The sequence below is a fragment of the Centruroides vittatus genome, unplaced genomic scaffold (assembly GCF_030686945.1).
Source record: "Centruroides vittatus isolate TY-2023 unplaced genomic scaffold, ASM3068694v2 contig_854, whole genome shotgun sequence".
NCBI lineage: Eukaryota > Metazoa > Arthropoda > Arachnida > Scorpiones > Buthidae > Centruroides > Centruroides vittatus.
This window is the reverse complement of record NW_027122558.1, coordinates 2549143-2556955: the sequence shown is the minus strand read 5'-3', so window position 1 is coordinate 2556955 and position 7813 is coordinate 2549143. Positions and strand designations below refer to the sequence as shown.

At 32.2% G+C, this 7813-nt stretch overlaps 1 long non-coding RNA gene across 1 annotated transcript; it reads right to left on the bottom strand.

Annotated features, from left to right (window-relative positions):
- Positions 1–421: 421 nt before the first annotated feature.
- On the bottom strand, positions 422–6332 carry LOC136982604 (uncharacterized). Its single transcript, XR_010881905.1, has 2 exons — positions 6260–6332; positions 422–516 (listed from the first exon to the last, which is right to left on the bottom strand). It is a non-coding gene; the product is annotated as an uncharacterized lncRNA (long non-coding RNA).
- Positions 6333–7813: the final 1481 nt, after the last annotated feature.

Here is a 7813-nt window from a genome sequence, read left to right as displayed (position 1 = left end):
ATAATAATGAAAAATACTGGACATATCCCCCAATATTTTTGTACAGGCAAATTGTCCTCCCTTCCAAGATAAAGCCTAAACATACTCTTATATTATACTATACTACAAAAATTAAGGATAGAAATGAGTAGACTATACGTATACAACATGTACACCTTATGCCCACTAATGAGAAATTTTTTACTCATTTTATATATTAAAAACGGTTTGAATTAACACATGCTAAAGTATAAAAATTGCATTGGTGTCAATAGTACTACTCCAGCTACTCTCTCCTGTAATGTAATGTATAAATAATGTTTAATAACGTTATAATTAGTTGTCAGATTTTATCACTGTAAACAATTTCATTTATCTTTTACAGTAGTTAAAACGTGTCAATAATGTAACTACATTCAATTAATTAAAAATACTCACTATATAAAATTCTTAAATTTTTACTAAAATATAAACGGCTACAGCAATTGATTTTCTTCCCTAATTTTCCAACAATAATTGGTGAATAAATTACACTTTCTGGAAAGAAAGTAAAAATCATTATTGAAATAAATAATAATAATATTCGTGTTTTAAAAGTAACACACAGAATTTGTTACATATTAAATTCAGTTTTAAACATAATATTATAATGCTTACAGTAAAAATTATAGACAAAATACAAAAATTATTATTATAAGTATAAGGGCAAATCAATAAATAACCAACTAGGCAACCAGCTACACTGTTGTTTTTGGCTGGTTATTTATTGATCTACTCTTACATATTCAATAAATTAAGGAGTAAAAGCAGAATGTGAATATCTAATATAATTTTACAAGTAATTGGTGTTGGATTTTTTAAAACAATAGTATCTGTAATGAATTATAATCAGATTTGAAAAATTTTGAAAAGTTTACACCATGTTTTTCTGTAAAGTTTCTTCCTGTAATCTTTTTAAGAAAATTTCATGCTATGATTCCTTTCTTTATTCTAATGGAAACAATGTAATAAAATTAACACAAAGACTGTTTATGACCAAAAGCCTGATGATTTGAATTTAAATTTAACATAAAGAGATAATGTTGGGAAATCCTAATCTGACTATGGCAGTGGTTTCCAAACTTTCTATACCGCCGCCCTCTCTCTATCAGAAAAAAATTGTTGTGCCCCCTTAATTTTTGTAACAATCTATCAATAATTTCATAAACACTGTCCTTATAATTTATTTAATGGCCTACAAAACAATATACCTTATTAAATAAAGTATATTGTTTGCCTGTGCTCGAGTCTCGTCGAGATGTTTCGACAAGAGTGTAGATGGATTTTTAGCATTTGTACCCAAGCCATTCAGATGACAGTTGTGAATTAGGCATAACTGTTTTGCAGATTCATTTTTTTTACATCAATTTGACTTTTTTTTGTTTGTTTATATTAAAAAATGATAATTTGGTAAAAAGCTGCACAGCCCCTTGTTATAGCCTCATGCCCCACAGATTGGAAAACACTGGACTATAATATGCATTTATAGCTTCTGTGTTATGTTGGCAATATTTCACAGTTATCATATGAATACACTTTAAACAAGATGGATGATACAGTAAAGAGGACTGTACATCTATTTTACTTAAACTGATATTTTTATATGTAATTTTGATATGTTACTAGTGTATTATCTGAAATTATAAATATGATATTGTGAGCACTATTTCTTTAAAAGTAAAATTATAAAGATCAATATTACAGATAACAAAGATTGGAATGCAAATTTCTACAATTATAAACAAGTTTCTCATACTGTTTGATACACATCATACATATCTAATTATAAAGTAAAAACATTCTTTAGCTTCTTATTTTTTTGTAATTCCAGTAACAAAATTCTAAACACCTGCTAAAATCTAGTAAAATTAAAACTCTTGCAATCAAAGGCTAACAGAGGTTTCAGGTTTACGAAAATGTTCATCCATTTTGTTCCTGATGTAAACAGAATGTATTTGTCAATCAGATAAGTAATTTATGCATCAGCAACAGCTATGAAAGGTCCAACTTATACAACAAAAATTTGGTATAGAGTATTGCAAACTATCTTATGCTATTATAAAGTTCAGAAAGCAAGGAAAAAAACATGATAAGCAAAAATACTGTTCTTACTAATATTTTTGATATTACTTCATCATGATCATAATCACATATTTAGAATACTGAACATTTATCACATAAACTTCAGTAATTTCATTGTGTTCAACATACTGTATATAAAATAATTACATTCTTTAATGTTTCAGCTACTTTTAAAAATTTGTATATTATTTATTGCTTTAACATATTATAATCACAAAGTTTTCATTATTTAAGAAAAAGCAAAAGTTAGTGTATCTCTCCACATTTTATGATTCTGAATCGTATTACTTTCAACTTATATTCTTTACCTTTTCAGATATCCCCTTATCTATATATATAAAAACGAATGTATGTCTGTGTGTCTGTGTGTTGTTTGTCCTTCATGCATTACCACACCATTTATCCGATTGCCATGAAACTTCGGGAAGTTGTTTACTACACTCCCGCGAAGGTTTGTGGCATATGTGAAGACCACCATTTCCCCCCTTTCAAAAATATATTTATATATGGATTAAGGCTTTCATGTCCAACAGATGGCACTAACTTCTGACGACTATGGTTTGCTTTTCTGTGAGGCATTATGCTTTTCTGTGAGAATGGACTAAAGCACATCATTTTCTATCTATCTATATAAATAAAATATAACGTTTGTTTGTTCCTACCAGATTCCTTTGAAATTTTGACACAACGTTGCATTCGAATACGCACGTGTTTTTATATAATATACATGTCGAAATTCCCCTACTGGGGGGAGATGGACGGGATTAAGGCTTACCGTGAAGAACTCGGCTTCTATTTATTCTATTTTACATGTGGTTTTTTGCGTTTTTAATTGCGTTTTAATACGTTACGTCAACAGAATATATACTAAAAAAGGATTTTTCGATATTCCCCAGCCGGGAGAGGGACAGGATTAAGGCTTACTGTGAAGAACTCGGCTTTTATTATACTATTTTAGATGCGTTTTTGATTGCGTTTTAATAGGGTACGTCAAGAGAATGTACACTAAGAAGGGATTTTTTGAAATTCCCCCCACTGGGGAAATGTTATACATTTATAATAGATACATTTTGAGCCACAACAACGTGTGGCCGGGTCAGCTAGTACTTAATATATTATTTAATGCCATATGTAAATATTCTGAATACAATATAACAAAAGAGTTAAAACACCACTTAGTAGACTGGAATGATATAATAAACACCTCAATCAAAAGCCTTAAATTGTATTCCAGTAAGATTTAATTCAAAAAAGATTTGACTAATGTTTCGATCTGCAATTGAAGATCATCTTCAGGTTTTTTAATTAAAAAATGAAATAATTGAAACAAAACAATGACATTTGTTGAAAAATTAAACAAAATAAACTCTCAAAATTCCAGGTGTATAAGCTTAAATCCACTGTTTGCTAATAGATGGTGTAAGAGAGCGTATTAATCTACCATAGAAACGCCATACATTTTTTAAAATGATTTTGGCATCTGTCAATGTTAATCAGTGCACATCATTACCAAAGGAAAAATGTATGTTGTTGTATGAAATTGGTAATCATGTCTAGTTTTGTGCCAGAAAAAGAGCATATGCGGCAAGCTCTGGTTTTCTGCTTCAATTTGAAGAAATCGGCTGCCGAAGCACATCAAATGCTTGTGGAAGCCTATGGCGACAGTGCTTTATTGGAAACCACATGCAGAGATTGGTTTCATCAGTTCAAAGATGGCAGTTTTGACCTGAGCGACAAGAAGCATGAAAATCGGCCCAAGAAGGTTGAGGATCATCAATTGCAGGCTCTTTTGGATGAGGACGGTACCCAATCGCAAAAAATGCTTGCTGAGCAATTGGTGTTACTCAACCAGCCATTTCCATGCATCTACGTGCCACGGGAAAGATTCAAAAGATCAGAAAATGGGTGCTACGTGAATTGAATGATAGGCAGATGGAGCAATGCTAAAACACATGCGAAATCTTGCTCGCCAGACAAAAAGGAAAGTTGTTTCTGCATTGGATGTAACTGGCAATGAAAAGTGCGTATATTTCGAGAATCCTAAATCCAAAAAATCGTGGGTTGATCCAGGCAAACCATCAACACCTTCCCCAAGACCAAATCACTTTAGACGGAAGACGATGATGTACGTTTGGTGGAATCAGCAGTGTATCATCTACTATGAATTGTTGAAACCTGGTGAAACTGTCAATGCCCACCGCTACCAGCAACAACTGATCAAACTGCACCATGCTCTGCGTGAAAAAAGGCCGCATTATGAGCAAAGACACGACAAACTAATTTCCTCCATGACAACGCACCATTGCATGCATTAACATTGGTCTGAAACTATTGTTTTGTTTGGAAAGTTCATAGTGATTTTTAAGAGAAATAAAAGAAACTGTTTTAAAACTAAAAATATACTTTTATTCCATTATGTATGCACCATTGCTTTTTAATGACATGTTGCCATTCAAGGGGGGGCTTCATGATACCCTCTTTGTAGAATTTTCCAGTTTTTCCCGCGAAAAACTGATCCATGTGATTTTCTCAAGCTTCCAAAGTATCAAAGTTTTTATTATGAAGAAAATTTTGCAGAGAACAGAACAAATGGTAATCTGACAGGGCAAGGTTTGGTGAGTATGGGGGAGTGGGGTAAAACATCCCAGCCTAGTTCCAATAATTTTTGACATGTTTGTAAAGATGTGTGCAGTCTGGTATTATCTTGGTGAAACACAATGCCTTTTCTATTGGCTAGTTCCGGATGTATTTCTTTAATTGCCATGTTCAGATTATCCAATTGTGAACAATACTTATCAGAATCAATTGTTTGATTCTGTGGAAGCAGCTCATAGTACAGGATTCCTTTCCAATCCCAACAGACAATGAGCATGACCTTCTTTGGATGAAGACTGGCTTTTGGAGTTTTTAATGGTGGTTCATTTTTCTTACCCCATGATCATTTTCAACTGATGTTGTTATAAACGATTCACTTTTCATCACCTGTCACTGAGCACTTTAGAAAAGGGTCATTTTCATTTCGTATTTCAAGAGAATCATAAAGGAGATGTAATCCAGTAAGTTCTTTTCTGTTAAGTTGTGACGTATTCAAATGTCGTAACAATTCACATATCCAAGCTTCTTTAGATGTTGAAATACAGTACTGTTTGATGACTTCACTATGTCTGCAATCTCTTGAGTTGTGTAATGAGGGTTTTCATCCAATAATGCTTTGATCTGGTCTTCTTCAATAATGGAAAGTCTTCCCAAGCAGGGAGCATCTTCAAAACTGAAATTATCCACTTTAAATTTTGCAAACCACTTTTGAACAGTTGATTCTGCTACAGCACTCTCACTATAAACATCACATATTTTTTTGCTGTTTGTACAGCATTTTTGCCTTTACGATAAAAAAAAAAGTGTCGACAATGCACGTTGTTCGTATCCATTTTTGCAACGAGACACATTAATCGATATTTGAATAATCTTAATGGTTTTTTTGTAACAGATGCGTCTCATGGTCATTTATTGGTTTGTACAATTCTAATCATTTTCATTTCAATCAGTGTCTCAACTGTCAGCTATGAAAAATTGCTACGAACTTTCTGAACAACCCAATACTTGGAGACTCAACTGGAAGGTGCTACCCCATCCCGCTTATTTACCAGACCTGGCCCCTTCCGACTATCACCTGTTTTTGTCGATAAGCCACGCGCTTGCTGAGCGGCTCTTCGATTCTTACGAAGACGTCTGAAAATGGCTTGATGAGTGGTTTGCCTCGAAAGAGAAGGAATTTTTTTGGCATGGATCCACACGTTGCCCGACAGATGGAAAAAATGTGTCGCTAGTGAGGGAAAGTACTTTGAATAAATTTGTTTTTGCTTTCTATGAAAAAAACAGTGGATTTAAGCTTATACACCTGGTATATAAAATAGAAATAAAAGTAACAGTAAATATAAAAGTAAATAGGGGTATAAAAAATATAATAATAAACATTTAAAGATTATATAGCTATAATCAAGAACTTTTTGTTATACTGGCCCTACATCATGTTGTTACGTTATATTTGGTCACGTGATCATAAATATTTTTTTGAATTAAACCTTACTTAAATTAATGAAATGCCTTAAATTGTAAGTGTTTATACATATACAATATAACACTTAATTAATTAACTTACTTTGTGTTAATCTGGAAACTTGTCAACATCATATCTGGGATTGTAATTCACTTTAACTGGATATCCCTAAATAATGAAAACTTATATAACATGTCTTAGATAACAAATTAATTTCTGTTGACATATTTATTTATAAAAATAAAACACTATGAAAGAATTATATCATAATGATTAATATTTGTTGTATTCCAAATATTTTCAAGCTCGTTTCTTTAAATTTAAAATGAAATGCTAGATGTTTTGTATTTGATAAAATTGAAGTAAAAGTATTTCAGATAGACACATCAATTTATTGTTCTAAAATATATTTGTAACTCTCAGAAAAACTTGGTTTACACTCATGAATACACTGGTGTCTCATACTTCGAATATTCCAGAGCCTGGTTGCTAAATTTGAGAGAAATACAATCCAGAGTTCAAATTGCATGTGCAGTAAAAAAATGTACTCACTGCATAAACACCATCTGTTGTGTGCTTAAATTGTCTCTCATTCTTTCTGCAAAAGCATCACTTGCATTATACTTGTGTGTTTTCAGTGCTTTTATTGTTTTATTTTTGGGTGTGTTTGGTTATATATATTGTAACTATGTTCTTCACAAACTTAGATAGGGGTTTCATATGTATATAAAATCCCTACCTAATAACATGACATCCAAGAAGTGTGAAAGCAAAAACACCTAAGAGGAAGATTGTAATATCGACAATTGAGATGAAAAAGGACTTATCAAACTGGTCTCAAATTACTACAGAAGAAATTTGAACTTGATATATTAATATTTAGAGGTAGCTCAATGACCACAAAGTTTATAAAAAAAGCGATTTATGACAAATGAGAAATACAAGACGTATTTTGGTAAATCGAACTTGTTTTCCTTTTTTGGACAACTACAGACAAATGAAATAGTCATGTACACTCAACAATATTCAAAAACTTGATGGATTACAAACTAAAAATGCAACAACAAAATTTTTTAAACATCACAATTCACAAAATTGAAATTTTCAGTACAACGTTGAATATAACTTTATTAGTTTACTTTGGTAGAGGCAGAGTGTGTCTCTTTCTTGCTATCTGAATAATCTGCCTTCAACTACTCCCTCACTAGTTACTCTGTCTCCTTTACAGTTTGCATCTTCTTCTTCAGTATCTGTGCTGCTGTTTGAGGATATCAGGTCTGTTATTTTTCCGCCACTTCTCTTCAAGTCTTCCATTCTATGTTTTCTGTTAAGCATCTGTTGCTGATCATTTCTCCTTCGCAGATAAAGCAGTCCAATGGATGAAAAACTTGTTGCCAGTTAATTCAGTTACTGTTGAATCAAGGAGGTACACTTCAGTTTTAGATTTAGTTGCTGCTGCCACCATATTTATTATTTAATAACTTCATCGAAATGAACAAAAATGTATTATGTGATTTGCTTGAGCAGTTTCTAGATTATGTAGTCTATGCATCTGATGATATCAGCAGTCCTTCAGCAATGTACCTGAACTTGTCCATACAAGCCAAATAGCCAATAGGTGCTGATGTAAGCAGTATGAGTCACTGAGTCAGCCTC